At 40.8% G+C, this 13,068-nt stretch overlaps 1 protein-coding gene across 1 annotated transcript in view; it reads left to right on the top strand.

The window, feature by feature from the left end:
- LOC133992170 (craniofacial development protein 2-like) overlaps positions 1 to 13,068 on the top strand; it is a 780,535-nt gene that overhangs the window by 573,942 nt on the left and 193,525 nt on the right. The window lies entirely within an intron of this gene.

Below are 13,068 nucleotides of genomic sequence, written 5' to 3'. Positions count from 1 at the left end.
TCCTCTGACTGACAGTTAGTGGTGATAACAGGCTAAAAAAGTAAATGTAAACAATGCCCCATTTTAAATATTGAAAAATCTGCTCAGGCCTCGCAGATAATGTGTTTCAGTAAGAAAGAGGGAATGTTATATTGATAGCTCCACAGAGTACCTTTGACTACCTTTTTGCCGTACATCGGTCAGTCAGTTCTCTAAAGGTACATTGTAGGGCCTGGATCTGTTTTCCTGTTTTGAGCTAGGACCTTTAGTTCCAGTGAAGGAAAAATCCTAATGCCAACATTCCCCTGTGAACAAGCCAGAATCATAAAGAAATGTTTTTCCAGTTTGGTTTGGAGGAAGTTGACTGGCCAATGCACAGAGCTCTGACCTTAACCCCATCAACACCTTTGGGATAAAATGGAACGCCGACTGTAAGCCAGACTTTATTCCCTAGCATCAGTGGGTGAAAATCCCTGCTGCCAGCTGTTAGATGCATATTAAAATGACATATGGAATTACATGTGTGTGTTAATGTTTGGGTAGTCACATACCTTTGGCTGTGCAATTTACCGAGCACATTCATTGTCCATAGAGTATGACCTCTTTGAATTTAGGATGTTAAGACTAACAAAAAAGTCAGCTTTACATATAAGATTTATTTTAACTTCATATTGAGCTTTTAAGATACCCGCTGAACACATTTTGGCTCTTTTGATGTCAGTGAACCAGTGAATGTCTTACTTTGTTGGCCACTTAATGGTAATAACTACTTTGCAGCCTGTAGGGGACGCTAGCTGCACCCCTGTTTTAAATGTTTCAGAAGCCTGTAGACCATAAAAACACACTGATTGGTTTGTGACTAAAAGGTCAGCCCTCTCATTTAAAAAATAACAGTTGAAAACTTGAATGATTCAGTGTAGAACGCTAGTGCATTTCTTAAAGAAGTTACTTATAACATTTGAGATATGAGAACAGCAAATGATGTCTATTTACTGGAGCTGCTCTTGTATTCAGGGCTGAGTAAAGGTGGAATGATATGTATGAAAGGAAGATACTTTGAGATTGATGGTGAGAATGTGAAGCATTCAGGTGTGTGTGAGCAGCCGTACCACTGCATTACAAAAGGTCACATGTATGAATGAGTGTCTGAACCGGTGCCTGTAAGTAAAGCTGCTGTATGCAATTGTGCATAGGTGCCGTTTCTGCATGTATGTCAACCTGCATTTTGTGTGTATGTGTGTGTCAATGTGTGTGTGTGTGTGTGTGTGTGTAAGTGAGATGGTTGTTGTCCTTGTCAGAACACCTGCTGTCTCCTCCCCTCTTTTCTCTCCTCCTTCCCTTTTCCCAACACTTCATCAATTCTCACACACACGTTTTTGCTTTACATCCTTGTGAGGACACTCATTGACATAATGCATCCCCTAGCCCTTTACTCTAACCTTAACCATTACAAATAAATGCCTGAACCCAACCCTTGCCCTAAATTGAACCTAAACCCAATTCTCATCCGAACCTTCAAACAAAGTCTAAACCCCTCAAATTGCCTAAAATTAACACAGAAATGTCCCCACAATGCTGGTGACTGAAATTAGTTCCCTCAAAGATAGATTGACATGGCACTCACACACACGGCCCTGTTTCCATTACTTCAGAGGTCATTGCATTGAATTATATTCATTTCCTGGAGTCTTATCTCAACCACAGACACTACATGCATATCCATGACTCTTAACCTCACCTTAACATAACCCTAAACTTACCTTAACTTTAAACCAAGACTCTAAAATGAATGATTTACGTTAAGTGGATTTGCTTTTTGTCTTCATAAGGGAGGCGAGTCCCCACAACATGACAGATTTAAGTCGCCACAGCATGAGGAATACAGTACCTGGTCCAAACACACACACACACACACACACACACACACACACACAGCTCTCTCTCTTTTCCCTTCGTTTTCTGTCCCAGTGCCAACTTCTTTAATCCCCTTTTTCCCTGTTTTTCCACCTTCAGCCTTTCTCCCACTCCCCCTCCATCTCTCTCTTTTGCTCCTCCACTCCTCCATCCATCCATCCCTCCCTCCCTCTCTCATTACCTTAATTAGATCCAGCAGATGAACATCGTCTAGTCTGTTGGGGAGGAGGCTAGGCCTCGGTGATGCAATAAGGCTCATTTGCATCGGCAAAGTTAATTGCGGGAGCGGAGCAGGTGTATGGCAATAATGATCATCACACATGACACTCACCTGTGACCGGCGGCGTACGTGACACATACACACACACACACATGTGCATGCCGCCACGTGTTCGGCAACGTGTCTATGAGGTTTTAAACATGCACACAGGCGCGGACACACACACACACACACACACACACACACACACACACACACACACAACCATCTCTTCTCTTCTCAAGTTTTTTATTTCCTAACTAATCCCCAAATTCCTTCTGGTAATATCTATTGGAAGATGGCCACAGACATTCATATTGCAATGACACCCAGTAGGCAAGAGAAATATCAGTAAAATATGAGGAGCACATTCACATGCAATGAAAAACAGTGTGTGTGTGTGTGTGTGTGTGTGTGTGTGTGTGTGTGTGTGTGTGTGTGTGTGTGTGTGTGTGTGTGTGTGTGTGTGTGTGTGTGCGTGCGTGCGTGCGGTAGAATGTGGCAGTGGGGACATAAACAAAGTGTTGTTGGACAGAGATCAAAACTATGGAAAAGAAACAGCATTTTAAACAGAGCACTGTGGTGCTTTTGTGCCGCACAACCCAGAGATCAGCTGCCACGTCTATGTGAATCACAACCACGCCCATTTACTGGAATCATACTGTAGTTAATGGCAGGAAGTTTGGACAGGCTGAGTCTGCTACGGCCCATTGGAAGGTTGGTAAGCTACTAGTGACTCGTTGATATCACGACTACAATCCAGATGGAGAAGTCATTATTCTAGCAAAGTGTGCTCACATGGTTGTATATAATAATACACTACCATACAATATTAACAGTTGTGTGATTGCTCTGCTCTCTAATTGCTGTTTATTACCAGCATCTGAACCATGACATCACATCCCTTCATAGAGATCAGTGAGGGGCAATTCCATAAAATGGAAAACCTAATATGACCGTGCCTTATGGGAAATGGCTGCATTTATATAGCGCTTTTATCCAAAGCACTTTACAACGTTTCTGTTGTTGATTCACCCATTAACATTTACGCACACACTCAAGCTACCATGCAAGGTGCTTGCACAACCATTTGGAGCAATTTGGGGTTCAGTATCTCACCCATGCAGACCGTCTGATTAGTGGACAACTCGCCACAGCTGCCCCCTTATTACTGTACATACCCAATCAAAACAACACAAGTGCATCATTTTCTGTCCACCACAGTAATGTTTCCATGAAACACCAACAAAACACTCGTTTTGTGCCCCAAATCGTTTTAGTACTCCTTTTTAGCAATTAATAGACAAGAAAAATCAATGTACATCTCTGTTTTGTACTAACACATCAACAATCAAACTGCGACTGCTGAAGTTCAATGCCGATTAAAATTCAGAAAAAGAAATAAAACAGATGTTCCAGTGGTTCAGTACTTTTTAAGCTGGCTTACAACCATTCACTATTCACAGTTTGCTTTCTTTTGCAGTTGTAAGTAGCCCCACCATTCCCTTTGTGCACTGCTTCAAGGCGTAATGGTGTCCATCAACAGCACACTAAAAAATCAAGCATTTATACTGTAGATACACACATCTTCTGAGGACGCTTAATGGTATCATTGGGAATGCATTAAATATTCTAAACCAGCTTGGAAATAGTTTGAATTTGCTTAAGTGTTTGTCAGCACAACTGAATTCTATTATGGGTCAGTGTTGCAGGTTATCTCTCAGGTTTAACACTGAGGTAAAAAGATCAGTGTGTCTTTTGTGAGATGATGAGGAACGTTTTATGTCTGTCAATAGCTGCAAGATTAAATCAAGCAGGATTGTCAGTTAATGTAGAGAAGCTGTTGATTTGTTTCAGTCATTTCTTGCCATCATTTGACATGATCTTCAACCAAGAATGTTTTTATTATCTGGAACATTTAACACACTTTATTCTCTTCACATTTACTTGATCCAGTTGGCCCGCTCATCTCATTTCCTCACTTTATTTCTGTTTTTACAGGTGATGACCTGAACCTCCGAATACAGGAGGTTCTGAGGTTTGAATTGTAATTGGATGAACTTGCGCTGACAATGTTAAATACCACTGATGAAATGTCTCGGCCTACGGAGAGTTCCAAGTCTGCTGCTGGCCGCTCAAACGTCAAGCATGGCTGTCTTAGAAAGGAAACTTGATGGGTTCGTCATCACTGCCTGACCTGAATAATTTATAGGCCTTGAAGTGAGGATCACACCTCCGTGTTGCCACATTGAGGGCTTGGAGATGCGGCTCACACTTGCGTGTTGCCAGTTTTGGGTGGACAGGGTGGTGGTGGTGGTGATGGTTGCACCTACACCAACAGTGTAAGATGGGTTTCACTGTGCATATTTAACACTACTGGATTCAACACCGTCCCTGGCTATATTTAGATGCACTGAGGTGTGGCATCACATACACTATAACTTTCTTCACAGGAACCGGAAGCAGAAAGAACAAGTGAGCTGCTATTCCTCATGTCATGTCCACGCCAATGAAAAAATGAATCTTTCTCACTCCATTTATGTTTTCCACCATCAGAAAGGTGTAATTTGAAAAAAAAAAAAAAACCTGAAGTTTTTCAGAAAAGTTCAAATATGACTGTAAACCAGACATTGACAGGGACTGCAGCATTGCTACAGCAAGAAACAGACATTCTCTCACTTTCAACGCTCTGTAATGACTCATTTTGTATGTCACGGTACTGTAGCCAGCTATGTGAACCACAGATGCTGCTTTTTCTGTTATATCAGCATATTTATAATACCAATGGCATTCCTATAGACAAGCTAGAGAGCTGATGTCAAGAGTGTCAACGATGATGAAAGCCCGGAAAGGTTTTGTGTGCAGAGAAGCTAAAAGTTTGCTATTTGATGAAAAGAAATCAAGGTTACATCTGTACTCTAAAAAGTAACCCGTATAGACCTATTAAAAGGTCTCGGATACATTCATACTGTAGTTTTAATGCAACAGACTGGTGGTCTTTTATCAAAGAAAAATGGAAAAAAACTTTTGGAATATCTCAAATTTGTCTTTGTATTTTTGAACAGCCTTAAAAGGCCAGTAAACATAAGCCAATCCATACACTGAACAAAAGTTCTTATTTTGCCCCTACACTTCTTAAATCACTAAAATGATGCATCTGTATTTACTCTGCAGATAATTTCAGGTCCTCACATTTCTAACTTGAATACAGCAACATTTCTCATCATCTATGACAAAAAGGATGTCAGATTGTGGTGTTGTTGCAAAGCTACTTGGATCATTATGTAGACCCAGTCCTGCTGGGTCTACATTATGATTGGGTTTTCTTCACAATGTGCAATTCAATAATCCTTCATCTTTCCGAGTCCTTTTGAACATGACATGTCACTACCAACATGGCCTTGATTTAAGCTGTTTTATCTGTGATCTATAACGATCAGAGTGATAAACCATTCGTACCATTATGTGAAAAGTGTCCATGGCGTTATCCTCGCTGTACAAAAATTTAAGTTATACCAGGAAATCCAGCAGCAGGCCTTTGCTGTGTTGTGGTTGAGGTGTTATGGAGGAAAAGCGAGGCAAAGCGGAGCCGCCTCAGCCTGCCGGTTTAAGTGTGAGAATTCGAGGATTGTCAAAGTGAAAATGTGATGATCACGCCAGATGGCGAGTTTTCCATGTCACTTCAAAGAGGCAGGGACGACGCTTTGTAGGCATTCTGCCGACTGCTTCTCTTTTCATGTGCGGGTCAGAGAGGGTCAGCGATGCTCTGTCTGAGCCACTTCATTAGACTCCTATTTCATTCATTATAGATTGTGGTTTTAATTGTCTCTAGCTGCTGTTCACATATTGCATTTCTGGCGGAGTTGCGTTTTGCTTTGCGTCGACACTTTGCTTGGGAAACAAAATGGTGCGATTTATTTGAAAAAAAGTCTTTGGAGGACCAAATACTTTTCTCACTCGTCGGTGTGGCATCTGGTGAGGTAAACAAAATGAGAAAGTGCTGGCTTTTTTTTGAGAAAGACCAATTGACGCCTGCTGATCATTATAGTCCAGTATGGCTGTGTTGGCATTTCTCTCACTTTCTGGACGTTCAGCAATGTCACAAACACACAAATGATCTGAGAAAAGACCACAGTTACACACCCCTAAAGTTTGTCTTGCATTGTGCGTGTCTTCTATAATCCACCATGGCATGGATTTTAGTGTTTATTTCTTTTCAGATACACACACACACAAAAAAGACCGTAAAACTGAAAAATGGAAGGAGATTGAAAATGAAGTCTCCTCCTCACCTTATGTTGACCCATCAGTCAAACAGAGGAAAATAATTTGCCTCAGAAGAACCACACAAACCACAAGTAAACAAGCTCTTCCTCCTTTTAATGCATTATTTATGGAAAACAGGACAGGGGAGGTGGAAAAGGAGTGTATGGGGGAGGCAGCTGAGTTGTGTGTACAGTATTGTCTATGATGTCCTTTGTGTATTATTCATGAATGTTGCAGCATCCCTGTCTGGTTAACATATCTCTAAGTATACAAGACTCCCTCAGTTGTGTTGGTCAGTGTCCAGTTAGTCAGAGTTGAGGAGGAATCCAATTCAGATACTCCCACAGAGTGTATCGATCCATGCAAATAGAAATATCAAACAGCATCATATTCATCATATCAGAGATGGACAGTGTGCTGACCCGACAATATTAGATTTTTGAACAAAGGCAAGTATTGGTTCAGTACTATTCTGTATATGTGTATCTGCCTAGCTGTATTTTATATGGTTGCCCCTAAGGACAAAACACATATTGTACTACATGCACAAGGAAATGTACTCCGGAACCAAAAAGTTCATGTGTTTTACCATTTGTAGAATTTTTCCAGTTTGGAGGAAAGATGTATACATTTCTTGCAGTGCATTTACAGTATAATAGTGTTCTAGGAGGAATAAATGTTAGTATGATGTGAGGACTAGCATTTGTATTTTAGTTTCTGTCAGTAAACATCATGTCGCCATCAAAATCTGACCATGGAAAAGATAATAACGCTGTAAAATAGATAAAAAGTGCTTCCTCTGTTCCTCTTACTGTACATCCACTGCTCTAATGTCCTCTTCAAACCGAGCCAAAGTAAATCGAGTACCGGCTATAGATCACTATTGCCCCACTCTCTCTCAACATAATGTGTCAAACACCAGGACATTAAGATGGATACTACTGTTATGAGTCTACACTAAATATAAAGCTAGAGTCTGGAGATGGTTACTGCAGCATAAAGGCTGGAATCAGTCTAAAAACAAGCTGAGGTTCTACAGGGAGATTATGCCACTATTCCTTGGTGGAGCAGTAACTTCCGAACGGTAACAGTAACTTCCTGGATTCTTTGGGGATTGTCTGCTGACCTCACAGGGATGTCAAGACTGTTTCTGCAAAGGAATTTGCAGAAACAGGTGAGGCGGTTTCTGCCACAACTTCACCTACTTACCAAGGTGCATGGAGTAGGAAAAAAGTCGGAAGAAAGTCAAAGCCTCAGCAACCTTCACCAGGGTCATCATAAAATCTCATCATTATGATGAACCTGATGAAAGCCACAAGCAGAAACACGCTGGTCTGTTAATAAAGTTCTCCTATACTACAAGACTTCAGGAAATCACTGCACCAAGACAAGAAATAGTTCCCCTGTAAAAAACCACGAAGCAAACAAGATATACCATGTTAATAAGTGAACTTTAGATTTGCTGGTTACCAGATTTCTTGTTTTACCTTTGGACAGTGCTTGGCTTGCTGTTTCCATGTGTGTCTGTTAGGAGAGTGGTATCCATTTTCTAATCTAACTGTCAAACTATCTAAATATCAAACTATTCCTTTAAGTCAACAGGTAGTTTGCAACTTAACGTCAGTCCAATCACAAGAGCTTTGCAGAGGCAGCAAGCTAAGGCCAAAAAATATAGACAAAGAAAAAGGTTGGACTGAAAAAGTTTTCCACATGGTGTCATACCAGTTGAGCTTTGACTGTTGCTCTTTTAACTACGTCATCTCCCTGTGCCCTGTTCTTCTGCAATGATTCAGACTAGGGAATTATCACACGGGCAAGCTGGTAGGTGGGGAGGCGAGGTGAGTGAACTGTAGATAGCACGAGGAGAAGAAGACGGAGTAGGTGTCGAAATGACAAAAAAAAAAATCATCAACCGCAGCAACACTTCTATTGAAGCAAAATAATCTTGCTCTGTTTCCAGCTCTGCATCTCATAATGCTGATTAACTCGTGCTCTCAAGGGTCACAAATGCCACAACACAACCTTTAGATAATGAGGTTTCAAAACATAACTCATTAGAAAAATTGTGTTGAATGTGTGAAAATGTGCTTGAAGCCTAACCTCAGGTCAGGGTTCTAGATCTGATGTTATCACTGTTTTGTTGCATGACCTGATATGAATTCACCTTACAGAGCGACTCTAGTGAAACCCTTCTTATATTGGACCTATCTAATCCTCTCTGTAATGCCTGAGTCATTTGTTGGGAGCTGGAGGAGGACGTTATTTTTGGAGGTGCGTATTGGTTTGCTTCTCTGGGCTTCTAGGTAAAGTCACAGGGGCTATGCGCTGTGATTAGCAGCATTGCAGGCTGGGAGGGGAAACAGCAGTCGCAGGCATTAGCTGTGTTTGCACAGCTGTTAAAGTAATGCTACCTCATTCCTCTGCTCCAGAGGCAGGCCCGGCAAGCTGCAAGCATGATAACACATTGTCCTCCCAGGGCTCTCGTCCTCCCACTGTTATGAATTTTAATTATTTTTCTTCTTGTCATACTTTTAACACTTTAACTTTGGTATTCTTCATCCCTTATTTGCTTTTGCTGAAGGACTAGTTTTTTATCTGTATCAGTCTTTCTCTTGGCTTTTCATCACTCTATGCAGCAGTTCCAATCCAGATAAAGAAAAACTTTGGTTTAAAGCTTCACTAATCAAATCTTTTTTCAAAAACCAATGAAACAAATGACTATTTGTAATGTAAAAAGTGTTGCTTGGAGTAACAAACCCACAAAGATTGATCACCCAACTCCTCTAAGCCCTACAAAGCTTTTTAGCCTCTTTTAGCAAGCAAATTTTGTTCTAACTGTAATCAACCCACTTACCTGCACCAAACAGCAGACGGTCAAAGTTAGTGGTAACCAGCTGGTGAACATAGTGGAGCATTTAGCTGCTAAAGAGACCTTTTTGTTTAGGTAGCTGGTGGAGACCAAAACAGAGCTAACAAATGAGTGAATGTTAACTTGTTGAATGTTGACATTGTGCTACATCTGCTGTCAGGCCGCTGTTTGCTAATGTGTTCACCTTTAAAGATTTATATGATGATAATATTTTGGAATGTGTGTTTTAAAGCTTGTTCCACTGCCCCCAACTGGCCTTATATTTATTCAATAGCCTACAGCTTTAAGTACTTGGTAATTATTGGTAGTAAAAGTGGCCAACCATTGCTCAAGCCATCAACTAGCTTCAAATGAAATGAAATTATAAAGAATTTAATGCTTATTGTAATGTATTTGTCATGTGTTTCACATCATATAATCAAAGCAGTAGCACACTAGCATACAGTCCAGATACAGAGCAGAATTTTTTCCTAGCATTACCATTTCCTAAGAATTACAGCTGTGGCTAAAAGATTTAAACTAATGTATAATACAAATTAGCGAAATGTCAGAGGTTGACAACAAATTACGAGGTCGAGTAAGCTATAGTTATATATATACTGTATGAAATTAATGACTTTTTTCATTGGTAACTGTAATAGAATTAGTGATATTGAAATTGTAAATTACAGAGAAATTATTACTGCAATATATTGTTAAATACCCAGCCAGCTCTGATTCCCTCTATCATCTCTATGGCTCTTTTTTTTTTTAAAGAAAAAAGAAGGGAATATCCCTCACTTATTGGCTTTTTAATTGGCTCTCATCCTGATGTCTATGACATGGAAGTTGGCTCTCTGCACAGTCTGACACCGTCTGTTTTAGCTAATATGGCTCTGTACTGACACACTAATGAGAGATTGGGACATCGACACCGGGTTCAGGTTGTGCAATGACTCATAGAGAAAAATGGCCCATCATGAGAACCGTTATTGCTCTCATTCCACCTTTGAGCCAGGGAGTTTAGTTTTTCTCATTAAATGAATAACATCACTGTATTGCCCTGTTCAGAGGTATTATAAAATGTTATATTTCCCAAAGCTGCAGAAATAAAAGGACTCACTGTCAAATTTTGGTCCACTTCAGCTCATACTGTAACCAAGAGGGTGACATAGCCAGCTAGAAAAGATTGAGATGAGCTGGACAAAAAAAAAGGGGGGTTGGATTTTTGGGAGGTGATAAAAACAGATCGGCGTGCTAATGCTAATTTCCTCGCGTTCTTCCCCATTGATGGGGGGATAAACAGGAAGCGTTGTGGTAAATTCCGCCTGAAGAGTGTGATTGCTGACAGGCCTGACCCCTGCGCTCTCGCCATGTTTCCCCATAACTCACAATTAACGCAGACATTAGAGTATCCCGAGGGGCCCGTCCGGCTTTATTTCCCTCCCCGCCAAAAACCGGGCAGCGGCAGCGAGGCCCCTGGACCCGAGCCCAGTTCTATGATTTAGCTGGAGAGAGAGAGCGATAGTAGAGGGGAGGGTGGAGGGAGGTGGTAGAGGAGATGAAGGGGTAGAGGGGTACCCTGAGCACACTTTGGGGGTTTAGGGCTGTTATGGATATGGCTGTGGTAATTACTCAGCGCTTGTTATTGCCCACGCTGCCACACCTGCGCCCAGCAAAATGCCGGTACAGTGCCGGAAGGCGTCCGACAACATCTGAAGAATGTCACGGATGGCATCAAGCTGGATTACCGAGAGTTTAGCCGGAAATGTGAGCCCAAACACTGCGGCAGAAAAAAAATATATTTTTAATAAGTTGCTTTGTAAACACATGAACCTTACCAGTCCAAGGCTTTACATTGTTCGGTGTTAGTTTTGGTCAGGCGAGTTGTCTGTAACACGTTGGCACAGTCCTTTTATTTGGGAAAATAAACGAGCACCTGTTCTTCGACGTGTCAAACTCAATCTCACGGCTCGTTAGCGGGGCCCCTGCCCAATAACCCAGCTTTAGCGCCGCTTTGGCTTCTAATTCCCATCTCTGGGCTGTCACACAGTGTCATCGCCACAGTCATTCATGTTTTTATTCATTTCACATTTCATCATTTATTTATCGCCTAGCCGGGCTGGCACACCAACACCAAGACCTCGGACAGGAGGTATCGAGAGGCTGACAGTAGACGACATTATTTTCTCTGGAAAATCCTGCTGACCATTGACAGCGAGGCAGCCGCTGAGGAGGTGCAGTGTAGCTCTTTCACAGGGTTTCTCATTTTAATAAGTAGGCTCCCATAACTTTGAAACCATTTTACATTCAGTGGAAAAGAGAAGAGAAAATTGTTGTTGCCGTTACATTATGCAGCTTCATGACCCATGCAGACACTATCAGTATCTGAGTTTTTCTAAATGAACCACTTACTGGCCCCAGTGTATGCATCATATTTTCTGAACTGATCAAATGTATCTAATTGTAAGTATTATTTTCAGTCAGTGTATGTCTCTTCTCTTGTGAAACCTTTTGGTGGACCTTGTCATATTATGCTCACAATAAAAGAAACCCCCTTTTGTTCCAAGAATAATAATAAAATGGACTGAATAAAAGAAATGTGGTGAATGTGAGGATGATATTGTTTACACTCAGACTCATAGGGGGTTTAGAGTCTGAGTTGTAACTGGGCAACAAACTGGAGTGGCTGTGTTGACTCTTGAATGACATATTTGGTTTAGTGAGTGTTCCAGACAAAGTAATTACACATAGACAGAGCTAACATACTCAATTTTCAAGTGGTTTACTGAGTATTCACAGAGGTTTCAAGTACAATCTCAAATTTAATCCTGGAATCATTTCTTGTTGAGTTTTTCTAATGTGTATTCATGGTCATTTTATGGCACTAACTCATAGAAAAACATCTCCACACACTTTAAAAAGTAAGAAAGGCTCTGAAGATGCGAACATATACATTTATTCAATTTTCAAAAGGTGGCACGATGTGAACAAAAACAGGTTTCTGTGATTGTCACCATAACTGGACTCTAAAGACTTAAATCCATATATGGCTCATAGAACATCTTGCTGTAGACTTCATATCTTTTCTGTAAATGGCACTTGAAGAACAATGAACAATAAGTCTGCTTGTGTTACCAATATATTGAAGCCTATATAGGCATGAAAAAAGCTAAAGTGGATGTAGTGAGCATATTTGTTTTCTGGGAATTCTCACATGCCATAAAGTCACATACCATTCAAACTTCTCTGGGTGGGAACAATATTATGGTACTGTATGAGCAGCGATGCCGTAGAAAAGTAAAAATGTGCATAAGCTATGAGTTGTAGTTCTGGAACATCTCACCACTCGTCTATATTCTCAAGGGTGCCACTCTCGGATAAGGTACCCTTTAAAAAAAGTTTCGTAAGTTGTAATTATTACTGTATTACCGCCTGGAAAAGGGTTGCAGATCACCTTGACCTAAATCCATTTATTAACAACTAACATTTAAAGCTGTAGACTTGCCGGATTATTGTAAAAACCTTTTTACTTTAATTAACAGTTGTACAATACCTGCGGACTTGTCGTCTTACCAGAAAGGGAGAAAACCATGAATATGTCATTACAAACATTTAAGGCATATTTTGTAGTCTGGCAATGAAAGATGTCCAATTATTGGCTTATAACTGATTCGTAAAACAGTTATAAATGATTCCATGACTATTTATGAAGCCATTAGCTAGCTACAATGTATGAGCCCTCCTAACCCTCCTGTCGTCCTCCCGGGTCAAATTGACCCCATCTCTTTTGACTGTTCCT

The sequence above is a fragment of the Scomber scombrus genome, chromosome 12 (assembly GCF_963691925.1).
Source record: "Scomber scombrus chromosome 12, fScoSco1.1, whole genome shotgun sequence".
In the NCBI taxonomy this organism is placed as follows: Eukaryota; Metazoa; Chordata; class Actinopteri; order Scombriformes; family Scombridae; genus Scomber; species Scomber scombrus.
Note: the sequence above shows the minus strand (reverse complement) of the source record. Positions and strands in the feature narration are given on the sequence as shown.